Genomic DNA, 19,531 nt, shown 5'->3' on the forward strand with positions numbered 1-19,531 from the left:
CTGGAGTCTTGTCGTTAGATTTCTAATGCTCACTTCAGCCAAGACTCTAAATACCAGCGTTAGAAAGATCCCATTGAAAAGATAGGATACGCAATTGGCATAGGGGGATCTGCGGTATGGAAAAGTCGCGGCTGCAAAGTGAGCGTTAGACCCTTTCCTGACTGACTCTAAATACCAGCGGTAGCCCAAAACTAGCATTAGGAGCCCCTAACGCTGGTTTTGACGGCTGACGCCAAACTCTAAATCTAGGCGTTAGTGTCTACACTTGTGCCCTAGGACAACTAATACACATGCATTAAAGAATGGAACCCCTTGGTTGCAGAACATTGGGATAGATCACACGCTATGTCATCTGATAACTATCTGCATGTTAATAACTGAAGATAAACCTGTTTTTGATGTTGAAGCAATCACAATCAGCCATTCTCATTTTTTGGCAGCACTTTTTACATTATCTATTGTACCAGTAACTAACATAGCAACGGTTTAACCCATTGTACCAAGAATAAATAGAACAGTGGTTTAAACCTTTTGTGTTGACATATAGATCAATTATTTAACACTTTCCTGCCAGTGATATATAAAACACTGGTTTAAGGCAGATTGTTACAGAAATCCACAGTCACAATGTAGCCTTTTGGCTTTAGTAATACAGAGAGTATTGGCTACCAGTTACACGGGGTAGTTGAATGGGTTAAACAACTGTTTTATGCATTTTTAGCATAAATGGGTTATACCACTATTTATGTGTTACTGACACGGTGAGGTTTAAAAATCTCTTTGTATTAATAACACAAAATAGTTAAATCTCTTTGTTCCAGAAACATATAGATGAGTTTTTAATTCCTTTATGGGTTTATTCCAGGAGCCCCAAAAGGCATGTTTATTCAATGAGAAGGCAAAATGTGACTGCGCTGAAATATGGTATCTGTTAATTGTTCATGAAAGTCAAAATTAATTTTTTGTGATTCAAAAAGAGCATGTAATTGTCAGACTTTTCAGTTTATTTCTATTATCAAATTTATTTTGTTCTCTTGGTGTCCTTCATTGAAAAGTTCACCTAAGTAGTCTCAGATCCAGTCATGCATTGCTGAGAGCTAGCTTATGATTGATAGCAACACACATATGCCTTTTGCCATTGGTTCACCAGATGTGTTCAGTTAGCTTTCAGTAGTGCTTTGCTGCACTGGAGCTGAGATTACCTATGTGTTTAACACTGGCAAAAGGGTTAAACACTATCAGCTAGATTACGAGTTTTGCGTTAGAGTGAAAAAGCAGCGTTAGGTGGTCCTAACGCTGCTTTTTTACTAACGTTGGTATTACGAGTCTGGCAGATTCAGGCTCACCTCTCACTTTTTTTTGCCAGACTTGGAAATACCGCAAATCCACTTATGTCAATTGCGTATCCTCTTTTTTCAATGGGATTTGCCTAACGCCGGTATTACAAGTCTGACAAAAAGTGAGCGCTAGACCCTCTCCTGTCAAGACTGGCACCGCATTTTAAAGTCAGTAGTTAAGAGCTTTATGCTACAAAGCCGTAGCATAAAACTCTTAACTAAAGTGCTAAAAAGTACACTAACACCCATAAACTACCTATTAACCCCTAGACTGAGGCCCTCCCGCATCTCAAAAACTATAATACATTTTTTAACCCCTAATCTGCCGAACCGGACATTGCCGCCACTATAATAAATATATTAACCCCTAAACCGCCGCACTCTCACCTCACAAACATTATTTAAATATTATTAACCCCTAATCTGCCGTCCCTAACATCGCCGCCACCAACCTACAGTTATTAACCCCTAATCTGCCGTCCCTAACGTTGCCGCCACTATTTTAAATTTATTAACCCCTAAACCTAAGTCTAACCCTAACACCCCCTTACTTAAATATAATTACAATAAATCTAAATAAAATTACTATCATTAACTACATTAATACGTTACATTTGTATCTATGTGTTACTGGCACAGTGAGTGTTACAATCAGCCAATAGAATGCAAGCTCAATCCTATTGGCTTATTGGATCAGCCAATAGGATTGAACTTCAATCCTATTGGCTGATTCCATCAGCCAATAGGATTTTTCCTACCTTAATTCCGATTGGCTGATAGAATTCTATCAGCCAATCAGAATTGAAGAGACGCCATCTTGGATGACGTACCTTAAAGGAACCTTCATTCAGCTTTAGTCGTCGGAAGAAGACGATGCTCCGCGTCGGATGTCTTGAAGATGGACCCGCTCCGTGCCGGATGGGTGAAGATAGAAGATGCCGTCTGGAAGAAGACTTCTGCCCGTCTGGAGGACCACTTCACCCGGCTTGGATGAAGACTTCTCCCGGCTTTGTTGAGGACTTCGGCCCGGTTGAGTGAAGACTCCTCCCAGTAAGGTGATCTTCAAGGGGTTAGTGTTAGGTTTTTTGTTAAGGGGGTATTGGGTGGGTTTTAGAGGAGGGTTGGTTGTGTGGGTGGTGGGTTTTAATGTTGGGGGGGGATTTGTAATTTTTTTTTACAGGTAAAAGAGCTGATTTCTTTGGGGCAATGCCCTGCAAAAGTCCCTTTTAAGGGCTATTTGTAATTTAGTGTAGGTTAGGGCTTTTTTATTTTGGGGGGCTTTTTATTTTGTTAGGGGGATTAGATTAGGTGTAATTAGTTTAAAAATCTTGTAATTGGTTTATTATTTTCTGTAATTTAGTGTTTGTTTGTTTTTGTACTTTAGATAATTTAATTTAATTGTATTTAATTTAGGGAAATAATTTAATTTTAGTGTAGTGTTAGGTGTAATTGTAACTTAGGTTAGGTTTTATTTTACAGGTACTTTTGTATTTATTTTAGCTAGGTAATAACTATTTAATAACTATTCTACCTAGTTAAAATAAATACAAACTTGCCTGTAAAATAAAAATAAACCCTAAGATAGACACAAATGTAACTATTAGTTATATTGTATCTATCTTAGGGTTTATTTTATAGGTAAGTATTTAGTTTTAAATAGGAATAATGTAGTTAATGATAGTAATTTTATTTAGATGTATTGTAATTATATTTAAGTTAGGGGGAGTTAGGGTTAGGTTTAGGGGTTAATAAATTTAAAATAGTGGCGTTGGGGTCGGCAGATTAGGGGTTAATAAGTATAATGTAGGTGGCGGTGGTGTTGGGGTCGGCAGATTAGGGGTTAATAAGTGTAATATTAGGGGTGTTTATGTTAGGGTGTTAGGTGTAGACATAACTTATGTTTCCCCATATGAATCAATGGGGCTGCGTTAGGAGCTAAACACTGCTTTTTTGCAGGTGTTAGGTTTTTTTTCAGCCGGCTCTCCCCCATTGATTCCTATGGGGAAATCGTGCACGAGCACGTTCAGCCAGCTCACCGCTAACGTAAGCAGCGCTGGTATTGAGGTGAGATGTGGAGCTAAATTTTGCTCCACGCTCACTTTTTTGCGGTTAACGCCGGGTTTGTAAAAACCCGTAATACCAGCGCTGCATGTAAGTGAGCGGTGAGCATGAACTGCTCATTAGACACGCAGTCCTGTTACCGCAAAACTCTAGCCGATAGTTAGAAGTAATAATAAAATGATCTAATGCATTCAAAAAATGTTTTTAACACTTATGTAAATTTAAATTAATATTTTCTGTTAATATTGCCATAGATTAATATCGCTAATTATAACTGGACGTTCAAATCACACACACTTTAAATACCAAATATAAAGAAGGGAGATAGCCAGAACTGAGGAACAAAGTGTGGGAACGAATAGGAGAACAGAAGGAAGTGAATAGCAGTGTGAACAAACGTAAAAGCATTGCAAAAGACTCCCCCTGTTCTCGCCACTTTCTCACATAATTAAGCTTTGGATCTGAAGGCTACACTCTACAATGTTTATATTCTCTATACTTTCCATATATAGTATATGGGTTACTCGCTATTAGCAATTTAAAAACAACAACAAAAAATATATAAGGAACAATAAATATACCCTTTAAAAGAAGATAATACAATATCCTTTATTAAAAACAAGATTTATTAGAAATTGTAAACTCATACAATACATGTACAAGAAAAATTAGCATACAGGCAGTCCCCAGGTTACACAGGTTTGTTCTTAAAGGGCCACTAAACCCAAAATCTTTCTTTCATGATTCAGATACAATTTACTTCTATTATTAATTTTGCTTAATTTTTTAGATATCCTTAGTTAAAGAAAAAGCAATGCACATGATGAGCCAATCACACGAGGCTTCTATGTGCAGCAACCAATCAGCAGCTGTTGAGCATATCTAGATATACTTTTCAGCAAAGAATATCAAGAGAATAAAACAAATGAGATAATATAAGTAAATTAGAAAAATGTTTAAAATTGCATTCTCTTTCTAAACCATGAAAGAAAAAATGTGGTTGTCATGTCCCTTTAAGTTGAATGTGTATGTAAGTTGGAACAGGCACTTTTTTAGGTCAAACTCTAGCCAAACATTTTTTTAGTGTTGGGTAGCATAGGGAAAAGTTTGTTTTGCTATCTGTGCCCCTGTTCAAAAAATTTCAAATCACTTTCTGTCCTTGTGACAATTGGATTTTGAGTATTTTGGGTTATCCTGGAAAGAAGGATTGGCGATAAGGCTCTATTTTCTCCGTTTGTAAGTACGATTTGTACTTAAAGTGAATGTCAATTTTGATGCTAAAGTGCCCGTTTTTTAAAAATTCGATAAAAAACAGGGGCACTTTAACCCCTTAGTGACCAGACCACTTTTCAATTTGTTGACCATCTGGGACCAAGGCTATTTTTGCATTTCTGCGATGTTTGTGTTTAACTGTAATTTTCCTTTTACTCATTTACTGTACCCACACATATTATATACTGTTTTTCTCGCCATTAAATGGACTTTCTAAAGATACAATAATTTTCATCATATCTTATGATTTACTGTAAAAAAAATTATAAAATATTAGGAAAAAATGGAAAAAACGCACTTTTCTAACTTTGAGCCCCAAAATCTCTTACACATCTACAACCACTATAAAATACCCATGCTAAACAGTTTCTAAATTTTGTCTTGAGTTTAGAAATACCCAATGTTTACATGTTCTTTGCTTTTTTTGCAAGTTATAGGGCAATAAGTACAAGTAGCACTTTGCTATTTCAAAACCATGTTTTTTCAAAATTGGCGATAGTTACATTGTAACACCAATATCTGTCAGGAATCCCTGAATAACCCTTCAAATGTATATATTTTTTAAAAGAAGACAACCTAAGGTATTAAACTTGGGGTATTTTGACTTTTTCCATGCAACCATTTTACCACCAATCTATGCCAAAGTTTGGGGGGGGGGGGAAATAATTTGATTTTTTGACAAAATAGCAATTTAAGAATACATTTACTGATAACGTTAAGGGTTACTGCCAATATGTCTTCAGCAGCATCTCCTGGGTACAGTGATACCACCCATGTATAGGTGTGTCGGGTTCTCTGGGGGCTAAAAGCCCTTATTTTTAGAGAGCGCATTCCAGTTTTTCAACTTGGAATTTTCACATCGGTCATCATGCACCCATGTCCTATTTGGGACATTTCTGAAGCTGGCCAATGGAATTTACCCCCATCAAACCATATATTTTTGAAACGTAGACACCCTAGGGTATTTCAAATGCTGGTATTTTAACACTTTCCATGCACTAATTCAACCACTAGTCTTTGTCAAACTTTTGGGTAGTCATTTTTTTGTGTTATTTTTCAAACACATTGTACTTTAGGCATGGATTTTCAGTTCCTGTTATGTGTTACTGCCAAAAAACACCTCAATATGTGTTCAACAACATCTCCTGAGTACAGTGATACCACCCATGTATAGGTGTGTTGGGTTTTCTGGGGGCTAAAAGCCCTTATTTTTAGGTAGCGCATTCCAGTTTTTCAACTTGGAATTTTCATATCGGTCATCATGCACCCATGTCCTATTTGGGACATTTCTGAATCTGGCCAATGGAATTTACCCCCATCAAACCATATATTTTTGAAAAGTAGACACCCTAGGGTATTTCAAATGCTGGTATTTTAACACTTTCCATGCACTAATTTAACCACTAGTCTTTGTCAGACGTTTGGGTAGTCATTTTTTTGTGTTATTTTTCACACACATTGTATTTTAGGCATGGATTTTCAGTTCCTGTTATGTGTTACTGCCAAAAAACACCTCAATATGTGTTCAACAACATCTCCTGAGTACAGTGATACCACCCATGTATAGGTGTGTTGGGTTTTCTGGGGGCTAAAAGCCCTTATTTTTAGGTAGCGCATTCCAGTTTTTCAACTTGGAATTTTCATATCGGTCATCATGCACCCATGTCCTATTTGGGACATTTCTGAATCTGGCCAATGGAATTTACCCCCATCAAACCATATATTTTTGAAAAGTAGACACCCTAGGGTATTTCAAATGCTGGTATTTTAACACTTTCCATGCACTAATTCAACCACTAGTCTTTGTCAAACTTTTGAGTAGTCATTTTTTTGTGTTATTTTTCACACATTGTAATTTAGGCATGGATTTTCAGTTCATGTTATGTGTTACTGCCAAAAAACACCTCAATATGTGTTCAACAACCTCTCCTGAGTACAGTGATACCACCCATGTATAGGTGTGTCGGGTTCTCTGGGGGCTAAAAGGCCTTATTTTTAGGTAGCACATTCCAGTTTTTCAACTTGGAATTTTCACATCGGTCATCATGCACCCATGTCCTATTTGGGACATTTCTGAAACTGGCCAATGGAATTTACCCCCATCAAACCATCTATTTTTGAAAAGTAGACACCCTAGGGTATTTCAAATGCTGGTATTTTAACACTTTCCATGCACTAATTTAACCACTAGTCTTTGTCAGACGTTTGGGTAGTCATTTTTTTGTGTTATTTTTCACACACATTGTATTTTAGGCATGGATTTTCAGTTCCTGTTATGTGTTACTGCCAAAAAACACCTCAATATGTGTTCAACAACATCTCCTGAGTACAGTGATACCACCCATGCATAGGTGTGTCGGGTTCTCTGGGGGCTAAAAGGCCTTATTTTTAGGTAGCGCATTCCAGTTTTTCAACTTGGAATTTTCACATCGGTTATCATGCACCCATGTCCTATTTGGGACATTTCTGAAACTGGCCAATGGAATTTACCCCCATCAAACCATATATTTTTGAAACGTAGACACCCTAGGGTATTTCAAATGCTGGTATTTTAACACTTTCCATGCACTAATTCAACCACTAGTCTTTGTCAAACTTTTGGGTAGTCATTTTTTGTGTTATTTTTCACACACATTGTACTTTAGGCATGGATTTTCAGTTCCTGTTATGTGTTACTGCCAAAAAAACACCTCAATATGTGTTCAACAACATCTCCTAAGTACAGTGATACCACCCATGTATAGGTGTGTTGGGTTCTCTGGGGGCTAAAAGGCCTTATTTTTAGGAAGCCCATTCCATTTTTTCCACTTTGAATTTTCACATCCCATGCACCCATGTCCTATGTAAGACATTTCTGAGGCCGGCCAATGTAATTTACCCCCATCAAACCATATATTTTTGAAAAGTAGACATCCTAGGGTATTTCAACACTTTCCATGCACTAATTCAACCACTAGTCTTTGTCAAACTATTGGGCATTCATTTTTTTGTGTTATTGTTCACATACATTGTACTTTAGACATGGATTCACAACTCCTGTTATGTGTTACTACCAAAGAAGACACCAATATGTGGTCACCAACATCTCCTGAGTTCAGTGATACCACCTATGCATAGGTTTGGTGGCTTGTTTGGGGGGTGCAATGCCAAATGTCTGACATGTGTTTGTGATTTTTTTTCACATTTAACATATTTTCTTTGCCTATCGTCTTTTTGGGGGGTCTTTTAACATACCCCAATTTATTTGTTTTCCATGAATGTGCATATATTTAAAAAGTTGACTCCCCAAGGTATTGTATATGGTGTGCTTTGATGCCTTTGAAGCAACCGTTTTAGCCCAAAAAATTGGAGAAAGTGTATGGTGGTTATTTTTCAATTTTAATTTCTACAGACACATTGCTTTTTGACTATGATTTAGGAGAGACTGTTGCAAGTTATTGCAAAAGAATACTTCAGGTTGTTTTCTGCAAGGCACCCTGTGTACACCTATGCCCCCCATGCATAGGTTTGCCAGGAATTTGGGAAGCTTATGTTACAATTTTATGACTTGTGATTTTAGTTATTAAAAATGAGAGTATTTCTTCTGATAGGCCTATCTTTAGTTTGGGGCCTATCGCATACCCCACTTTTATTTATTGCCATGAAAGTGTATATTTTTGAAATGTTGACACCCCAAGGTATTGTATATGGTGTGCTTTGATGCCTTTGAAGCAACCGTTTTAGCCCAAAAAATTGGAGAAAGTGTATGGTGGTTATTTTTCAATTTTAATTTTTACAGACACATTGCTTTTTGACTATGATTTAGGAGAGACTGTTGTACGTTATTGCAAAAGAATACTTCAGGTTGTTTTCTGCAAGGCACCCTGAGTACACCTATGCCCCCCATGCATAGGTTTGCCAGGATTTTGGGAAGGTTATGTTACAATTTTATGACTTGTGATTTTAGTTATTAACAATGAGAGTATTTCTTCTGATAGGCCTATCTTTAGTTTGGGGCCTATCGCATACCCCACTTTTATTTATTGCCATGAAAGTGTATATTTTTGAAATGTTGACACCCCAAGGTATTGTATATGGTGTGCTTTGATGCCTTTGAAGCAACCGTTTTAGCCCAAAAAAATTGGAGAAAGTGTATAGTGGTAATTTTTCAATGTAAAAATCTGGCACAGTAAAAGTAAAAAAAAACAAAAAAAAATCTAACAGTAAACATAACCAAAAATAAATAAATATATATAACAGCAAATGTATTTATTTTTTTAAAAATTGACCATTGTATGGTACCGCTTGAAGCAGTCCCCAATGCAGAGTGCAGGCTGTCCAGGGCAATCAGGACAGTGATATATGGTGTCCCTTCTCTTCCCCCTCTTGGTACAGACTCTGCATTTTTTTTGTGGTTTCTGCTTTGCGGCAGTAGGGGGGATTTTAAAAATAAAATGGGTAGCCCCAACTCTGCTCTCTCCCATCACCGCCCGGGGAGCAGGTGCATCATGGTACAAAATCCCCGTAATAATCTGGAGCTGAAACTGTAAAAAGTTTTTTTAACTCTGGGGTTTGCTTTTTTGAACAACAAAAAAGCGTTGTGGGTTGCAATCTGCATTAGGTAAATTGCAACCTTTTTGTACCAGGCCCTTGTCTTCCGCATAATTAGGTAGGGCTGGAGCAGCTGATCAGCCAGATCAACCCCACCCATAAGCCGGTTATAAGACTTGATGCACACTGGCTTCCTTATGATCTCAGCTCTGCCACGTACAGAAACCGCCACCGTCCTCTCTGTGTGGATGGTGGTAAGAAGGTATACATCCTTCTTGTTTCTGTACTTAAGTGCCAACAGCTCCTCTTGGCGCAGAGCTGAGTAGCCGGGTGCGTACAAGTTGTCCTGGGAACCCTGCGCGGTTCTTTTTAATTGTACCGCAAGCTACTGTATCAAAGCAATACAGTAGCTTGAACAAAAGGACACTTGTATAAAAATTGTCTAAGTACAAGTGATACCCTTTGTTCATTAGGGGTAATATCAGGTCCCAGACAATCTTGCCAGTGGTTCCCATATGTTCTGGGCAACCTGGAGGGTCAAGGTGGCTATCCTTTCCCTCATACACCCGGAAGGCCTGAGTATACCCAGTCTCGCTGTCACAGAGCTTATACACCTTTACCCCATATCTGGAGCGCTTGGAAGGAATATACTGCTTGAATCCCAGCCTTCCCTTATACTTCATTAGGGATTCATCAACGCATATATTCCTTCCAGGTGTATAAGCCTCTGCAAACCTGGCAGAAAAGTGGGTTATCAGGGGGCAGATTTTATACAGTCTGTGAAATTGGGGATGCTCCCTAGGGGGGCACAGGCTGTCGTCGCTGAAGTGTATGAAATGCAGAATCATTTCATACCTCTTCCTCGACATAGTCTGGGAGAAAATGGGGGTAGAGCAGATGGGGCTACTACTCCAGTAGGAGCGAATGGAGGGTTTCTTTATGATGCCCATCAGCATAGTCAATGCCCAGAATTTTTTGAATTCTGGCACATTGATGGGGGCCCATTGCTGCTTTGCCAAATATGTTCCAGGCTTTGCAGCACGAAACTGATGGGCATATAAATTAGTTTGGGCGACAATGATCCCCAATACATCATCGCCCAGAAACACTTCCAGAAACTGCTGGGGGCTAAAACCTGCCACATCTATATTTATGCCAGCATTTGCTGTGAAGGGTGGGATATCTGGCCTCTGGAGATGAGGCGTTACCCACTCTTCAGCAGCAATGGCAGCAACACGCCTCCTTCTGGCAGGAGGGCTAGCAGAGGGGCTGGTAGGGGGGTAGCAGGGGGGCTAGCAGCCACAGATACATCACTATCAGTTGAGACTGCATCTAGTGATGAATCTGAGCATATGGCAGGGTCAAAATTGGGGTCCGAGTCAGACATAGAGGCATCTGACTCTGACGCAAGGATGGCATACGCCTCCTCAGCACTATATATTTTCTGTGACATTTTTGTATCTGTCACAGAAAAAAATTACTAAAAAAAATTAAATTAATTAACTAAATTAACTAGCAAAAAAGTACAGCTATGCTACTGCCAGTGATTTATAGCGATCATTGGCAAGCTAGGGGTTAATGGCTCTGAAAATTAAATTATATTAACTAAATGGTTCTGAAAAGAGCCTTTGGATTTTTAAAAAATTACATCAACAAAATTAACCCCTAAAAAAAATGCACAGACAGCAAAAAAGTACAGCTATGCTACTGCCAGTGATTTATAGCGATCACTGGCAAGCTAGGGGTTAATGACTCTGAAAATTAAATTAACTAAATGGTTCTGAAAAGAGCCTTTGGATTTTTAAAAAATTGCAACAACAAAATTAACCCCTAAAAAAATGCACAGACAGCAAAAAAGTACAGCTATGCTACTGCCAGTGATTCATAGCGATCACTGGCAAGCTAGGGGTTAATGGCTCTGAAAATTTCATTAACTAAATGGTTCTGAAAAGAGCCTTTGGATTTTTAAAAAATTGCAACAACAAAATTAACCCCTAAAAAAATGCACAGACAGCAAAAAAGAACAGCTATGCTACTGCCAGTGATTTATAGCGATCACTGGCAAGCTAGGGGTTAATGACTCTGGAAATTAAATTAAATTAGCTAAATGGCTCTGAAAAGAGCCTTTGGGTTTTTAAAAAAAATACAACAACAAAAATTAACCCCTAAAAAAATGCACAGACAGCAAAAAAAAACATAATTTATGTAAGAACTTACCTGATAAATTCATTTCTTTCATATTAACAAGAGTCCATGAGCTAGTGACGTATGGGATATACATTCCTACCAGGAGGGGCAAAGTTTCCCAAACCTTAAAATGCCTATAAATACACCCCTCACCACACCCACAAATCAGTTTAACGAATAGCCAAGAAGTGGGGTGATAAGAAAAAAAGTGCGAAGCATATAAAATAAGGAATTGGAATAATTGTGCTTTATACAAAAAAATCATAACCACCACAAAAAAGGGTGGGCCTCATGGACTCTTGTTAATATGAAAGAAATGAATTTATCAGGTAAGTTCTTACATAAATTATGTTTTCTTTCATGTAATTAACAAGAGTCCATGAGCTAGTGACGTATGGGATAATGACTACCCAAGATGTGGATCTTTCCACACAAGAGTCACTAGAGAGGGAGGGATAAAATAAAGACAGCCAATTCCTGCTGAAAATAATCCACACCCAAAATAAAGTTTAACAAAAAACATAAGCAGAAGATTCAAACTGAAACCGCTGCCTGAAGAACTTTTCTACCAAAAACTGCTTCAGAAGAAGAAAATACATCAAAATGGTAGAATTTAGTAAAAGTATGCAAAGAGGACCAAGTTGCTGCTTTGCAGATCTGGTCAACCGAAGCTTCATTCCTAAACGCCCAGGAAGTAGAAACTGACCTAGTAGAATGAGCTGTAATTCTTTGAGGCGGAATTTTACCCGACTCAACATAGGCAAGATGAATTAAAGATTTCAACCAAGATGCCAAAGAAATGGCAGAAGCTTTCTGGCCTTTCCTAGAACCGGAAAAGATAACAAATAGACTAGAAGTCTTACGGAAAGATTTCGTAGCTTCAACATAATATTTCAAAGCTCTAACAACATCCAAAGAATGCAATGATTTCTCCTTAGAATTCTTAGGATTAGGACATAATGAAGGAACCACAATTTCTCTACTAATGTTGTTGGAATTCACAACTTTAGGTAAAAATTCAAAAGAAGTTCGCAACACCGCCTTATCCTGATGAAAAATCAGAAAAGGAGACTCACACGAAAGAGCAGATAATTCAGAAACTCTTCTAGCAGAAGAGATGGCCAAAAGGAACAAAACTTTCCAAGAAAGTAATTTAATGTCCAATGAATGCATAGGTTCAAACGGAGGAGCTTGAAGAGCTCCCAAAACCAAATTCAAACTCCATGGAGGAGAAATTGACTTAATGACAGGTTTTATACGAACCAAAGCTTGTACAAAACAATGAATATCAGGAAGAATAGCAATCTTTCTGTGAAAAAGAACAGAAAGAGCGGAGATTTGTCCTTTCAAAGAACTCGCGGACAAACCCTTATCTAAACCATCCTGAAGAAACTGTAAAATTCTCGGTATTCTAAAAGAATGCCAAGAAAAATGATGAGAAAGACACCAAGAAATATAAGTCTTCCAGACTCTATAATATATCTCTCGAGATACAGATTTACGAGCCTGTAACATAGTATTAATCACGGAGTCAGAGAAACCTCTATGACCAAGAATCAAGCGTTCAATCTCCATACCTTTAAATTTAAGGATTTCAGATCCGGATGGAAAAAAGGACCTTGAGACAGAAGGTCTGGTCTTAACGGAAGAGTCCATGGTTGGCAAGATGCCATCCGGACAAGATCCGCATACCAAAACCTGTGAGGCCATGCCGGAGCTATTAGCAGAACAAACGAGCATTCCCTCAGAATCTTGGAGATTACTCTTGGAAGAAGAACTAGAGGCGGAAAGATATAGGCAGGATGATACTTCCAAGGAAGTGATAATGCATCCACTGCCTCCGCCTGAGGATCCCGAGATCTGGACAGATACCTGGGAAGTTTCTTGTTTAGATGAGAGGCCATCAGATCTATCTCTGGGAGCCCCCACATTTGAACAATCTGAAGAAATACCTCTGGGTGAAGGGACCATTCGCCCGGATGCAACGTTTGGCGACTGAGATAATCCGCTTCCCAATTGTCTACACCTGGGATATGAACCGCAGAGATTAGACAGGAGCTGGATTCCGCCCAAACCAAAATTCAAGATACTTCTTTCATAGCCAGAGGACTGTGAGTCCCTCCTTGATGATTGATGTATGCCACAGTTGTGACATTGTCTGTCTGAAAACAAATGAACGATTCTCTCTTCAGAAGAGGCCAAAACTGAAGAGCTCTGAAAACTGCACGGAGTTCCAAGATATTGATCGGTAATCTCACCTCCTGAGATTCCCAGACTCCTTGTGCCATCAGAGATCCCCACACAGCTCCCCAACCTGTGAGACTTGCATCTGTTGAAATTACAGTCCAGGTCGGAAGAACAAAAGAAGCCCCCTGAATTAAACGATGGTGATCTGTCCACCACGTTAGAGAGTGCCGAACAATCGGTTTTAAAGATATTAATTGATATATCTTCGTGTAATCCCTGCACCATTGGTTCAGCATACAGAGCTGAAGAGGTCGCATGTGAAAACGAGCAAAGGGGATCGCGTCCGATGCAGCAGTCATAAGACCTAGAATTTCCATGCATAAGGCTACCGAAGGGAATGATTGAGACTGAAGGTTTCGACAGGCTGTAATCAATTTTAGACGTCTCTTGTCTGTTAAAGACAAAGTCATGGACACTGAATCTATCTGGAAACCCAGAAAGGTTACCCTTGTTTGAGGAATCAAAGAACTTTTTGGTAAATTGATCCTCCAACCATGATCTTGAAGAAACAACACAAGTCGATTCGTATGAGACTCTGCTAAATGTAAAGACGGAGCAAGTACCAAGATATCGTCCAAATAAGGAAATACCACAATACCCTGTTCTCTGATTACAGACAGAAGGGCACCGAGAATCTTTGTGAAAATTCTTGGAGCTGTAGCAAGGCCAAACGGTAGAGCCACAAATTGGTAATGCTTGTCTAGAAAAGAGAATCTCAGGAACTGATAATGATCTGGATGAATCGGAATATGCAGATATGCATCCTGTAAATCTATTGTGGACATATAATTCCCTTGCTGAACAAAAGGCAATATAGTCCTTACAGTTACCATCTTGAACGTTGGTATCCTTACATAACGATTCAATAATTTTAGATCCAGAACTGGTCTGAAGGAATTCTCCTTCTTTGGTACAATGAAGAGATTTGAATAAAACCCCATCCCCTGTTCCGGAACTGGAACTGGCATAATTACTCCAGCCAACTCTAGATCTGAAACACAATTCAGAAATGCTTGAGCTTTCACTGGATTTACTGGGACATGGGAAAGAAAAAATCTCTTTGCAGGAGGTCTCATCTTGAAACCAATTCTGTACCCTTCTGAAACAATGTTCTGAATCCAAAGATTGAGAACAGAATTGATCCAAATTTCTTTGAAAAAACGTAACCTGCCCCCTACCAGCTGAACTGGAATGAGGGCCGTACCTTCATGTGAACTTAGAAGCAGGCTTTGCCTTTCTAGCAGGCTTGGATTTATTCCAGACTGGAGATGGTTTCCAAACTGAAACTGCTCCTGAGGACGAAGGATCAGGCTTTTGTTCTTTGTTGAAACGAAAGGAACGAAAACGATTGTTAGCCCTGTTTTTACCTTTAGACTTTTTATCCTGTGGTAAAAAAGTTCCTTTCCCACCAGTAACAGTTGAAATAATAGAATCCAACTGAGAACCAAATAATTTGTTTCCCTGGAAAGAAATGGAAAGTAGAGTTGATTTAGAAGCCATATCAGCATTCCAAGTCTTAAGCCATAAAGCTCTTCTGGCTAAGATAGCCAGAGACATAAATCTAACATCAACTCTAATAATATCAAAAATGGCATCACAGATGAAATTATTAGCATGCTGGAGAAGAATAATAATATCATGAGAATCACGATTTGTTACTTGTTGCGCTAGAGTTTCCAACCAAAAAGTTGAAGCTGCAGCAACATCAGCCAATGATATAGCAGGTCTAAGAAGATTACCTGAACATAGATAAGCTTTTCTTAGAAAAGATTCAATTTTTCTATCTAAAGGATCCTTAAACGAGGTACCATCTGACGTAGGAATGGTAGTACGTTTAGCAAGGGTAGAAATAGCCCCATCAACTTTAGGGATTTTGTCCCAAAATTCTAACCTGTCAGGCGGAACAGGATATAATTGCTTAAAACGTTTAGAAGGAGTAAATGAATTACCCAATTTATCCCATTCCTTAGCAATTACTGCAGAAATAGCATTAGGAACAGGAAAGACTTCTGGAATAACCGCAGGAGCTTTAAAAACCTTATCCAAACGTATAGAATTAGTATCAAGAGGACTAGAATCCTCTATTTCTAAAGCAATTAGTACTTCTTTAAGTAAAGAGCGAATAAATTCCATCTTAAATAAATATGAAGATTTATCAGCATCAATCTCTGAGACAGAATCCTCTGAACCAGAAGAGTCCAAAGAATCAGAATGATGGTGTTCATTTAAAAATTCATCTGTAGAGAGAGAAGATTTAAAAGACTTTTTACGTTTACTAGAAGGAGAAATAACAGACAAAGCCTTCTTTATGGATTCAGAAACAAAATCTCTTATGTTATCAGGAACATTCTGCACCTTAGATGTTGAGGGAACTGCAACAGGCAACGGTACATCACTAAAGGAAATATTATCTGCATTAACAAGTTTGTCATGACATTTAATACAAACAACAGCTGGAGGAATAGCTACCAAAAGTTTACAGCAGATACACTTAGCTTTGGTAGATCCAGCAGGCAGAGGTTTTCCTGTAGTATCTTCTGGCTCAGATGCAACGTGAGACATCTTGCAATATGTAAGAGAAAAAACAACATATAAAGCAAAATAGATCAAATTCCTTATAAGACAGTTTCAGGAATGGGAAAAAAATGCCAAACATCAAGCTTCTAGCAACCAGAAGCAAATGAAAAATGAGACTGAAATAATGTGGAGACAAAAGCGACGCCCATATTTTTTGGCGCCAAATAAGACGCCCACATTATTTGGCGCCCAAATGCTTTTGGCGCCAAAAATGACGCCACATCCGGAACGCCGACATTTTTGGCGCAAAATAACGTCAAAAAAATGACGCAACTTCCGGCGACACGTATGACGCCGGAAACGGAAAAGAATTTTTGCGCCAAAAAAGTCCGCGCCAAGAATGACGCAATAAAATGAAGCATTTTCAGCCCCCGCGAGCCTAACAGCCCACAGGGAAAAAAGTCAAATTTTTGAGGTAAGAAAAAATATGATAATTAAAGCATAATCCCAAATATGAAACTGACTGTCTGGAAATAAGGAAAGTTGAACATTCTGAGTCAAGGCAAATAAATGTTTGAATACATATATTTAGAACTTTATAAATAAAGTGCCCAACCATAGCTTAGAGTGTCACAGAAAATAAGACTTACTTACCCCAGGACACTCATCTACATGTTTGTAGAAAGCCAAACCAGTACTGAAACGAGAATCAGTAGAGGAAATGGTAAATATAAGAGTATATCGTCGATCTGAAAAGGGAGGTAAGAGATGAATCTCTACGACCGATAACAGAGAACCTTATGAAATAGACCCCGTAGAAGGAGATCACTGCATTCAATAGGCAATACTCTCCTCACATCCCTCTGACATTCACTGCACGCTGAGAGGAAAACCGGGCTCCAACTTGCTGCGGAGCGCATATCAACGTAGAATCTAGCACAAACTTACTTCACCACCTCCCTTGGAGGCAAAGTTTGTAAAACTGATTTGTGGGTGTGGTGAGGGGTGTATTTATAGGCATTTTAAGGTTTGGGAAACTTTGCCCCTCCTGGTAGGAATGTATATCCCATACGTCACTAGCTCATGGACTCTTGTTAATTACATGAAAGAAAGTGCAGCTATGCTACTGCCAGTGATTTATAGTGATCACTGGCAAGCTAGGGGTTAATGGCTCTGAAAAGAGCCTTTGGTTCTATATTTTTTTAACAAATAAAAGAAATAAATCTCTCTCTGCTAAAAACAGGTCTCTCTCTCCAACAAAATCGCAAGTGAGGAGAGGGAGGGAGATCCACACTGACCATAGTCAATATTTACAAATATTGACATGATCAGACAAATGGGGTATTTTATTATTATTAATTTTTTTTGGGTGGGAGGCTCAGATTGGGTGACCCTAGCTTGCCCCTATGATGAGGCAGGCTAGGGACACCCCCAGAGGCCCCATGATGCACTGGGCATCGCCATCTTGGATGCCTAGTGAAGGGGGAGGGGGGGGCTATTTATGGCTTTTTTAATTTATTTTATCCGTTTTTTTGTTGTTGTTTTTTTATAATTTTATAACTAAGTGCCTCGACCCACCGAGGCACTTAGCACACAAGCAGAGCATCGGAAGCATGTCCGATCGCTTCCGATGCTCTGAAACACTGCCGGGCTCCATGTGGAGAAAACCCGGAAGTGATCACTCATGGGGGAGTGATCAATCCGGTCCCGGCATTCGGCAACAGTATCGAGGCATCCCTGCAATACTGTTAGAGCAGCTGGAAGCGATTTTGATCGCTTCCAGTGCTCTGTTTATGCCATACGTCCTCGGTCGTTAAGTGCTTTTTTTTTTGAGGACGTATGGCATACGTCGTCGGTCGTTAAGGGGTTAATTCATCAAAATTTACATTTCACTCCTGTTGAGAAATTTTTTTACCTTTTAATCTTCACAGCAGCTCCAGCTTCCTCCACCCATTGCAAAGCCTCTTCCTGGGTCTAAAATGAGGAATCCGGCTTCCTCCAATCATGGTGTTGAATCAGACACTGATTCCCCCAGGGGGGGAGCCGTGATTGGAGGATGACCTATCCATCATTTCTGACATCAGAAATGGCTTGCAACAACCGGAGGAAGCTGGAGCTGCTGTGAAGATTACAAGGTAAGTGAAATGGTAAGTGAAATGTAAATTTTGATGAATTAAAGTGCCCCTGTTTTTAATCGAATTTTTAAAAAACGGGCACTTTAACATCAAAATTTACATTCACTTTAAGTCGGATGTCTGTAACCCAGGGACTGCCTGTATTTAAAATGTGGGTGTTTTCAACTTGGTAACCTAAGAATATAGAGAACATAACTATTGTATACAGTAAAAATGTCAAGCTCCTCCCACTGTAAATCAAGTTCAAAAGATCCTCCTTATATGCTTATCATGATATAGAATATTAATTATGTGGAAAAAAAGGTTACACTTTTGTCTAAAAATCATTTCAGACAAATAATTTGTCACAAAATTTTTTTTTGTTATGGAGGTTATTTGGAATTTACAAAAAGAAGAGGTGGAAGGCTACTGAGCATCAGTAAAACGGTATATTTATAGATGCCTGTGTTTTTGTGTGTGTCTGCGTTATCTATGATTAAGCGCAAGTATGCGTGAAACATGTTAGACTGCTGTCTCCTTCCCTGTTTGTTTGTGACTTTGTTCACCTTCATGTGTATTTTTTATCATTGGAAATAAATATACAGTTTTACTGATGCTCAGTAGCCTTCCACCTCTTCTTTTTGTGCATTTTTTGCGGTAGTCCGCCGCTATCCTTTGGTTGGCTCCACACCATTCCCCTTGTTCATACATGGTTTGACCCGCACTGCTTCCTGTACCCGGCGGATCATCACTGCAGCAGCAACTTCCTCCTCACTATTTTTTTGGAATTTGTTAAACAAAATCCATTAATCTATGGGAAACATCTTCAGGGCAGCACAGACACAAATGGACAACAGATAAACCTTAAAATTAAAGGGACATTAACTACTTTGGTAATATAAAATCACATATATATATATATATATATATATATATATATATATATATATATATATATCTGCAATATACTTTAATTTTTTATTTTGTCCCACTTTTCTGTAATTCCATTCCGAAATTATGAGCTTTTCAGTTTCTGTTAGAAATGTTAGTGCAGAACACTGCCATTGGCTGCAGACTCTAGTGACCAATTTATAACTGCTCCTAATTGGACACAGCAGAGAAGGTAACCTATGTTACAACATGGCATCTCCCATTGTTTTATAGACCCTAAAACTTTACACTTATTTTGTCAATATTTAAAGGAATACTAAACCCAATTTTTTTATTTTATAATTCGGATAGAGCATTTAATTTTAAGCAACTTTC

The sequence above is a fragment of the Bombina bombina genome, chromosome 3, assembly GCF_027579735.1.
Source record: "Bombina bombina isolate aBomBom1 chromosome 3, aBomBom1.pri, whole genome shotgun sequence".
Lineage (NCBI taxonomy): Eukaryota > Metazoa > Chordata > Amphibia > Anura > Bombinatoridae > Bombina > Bombina bombina.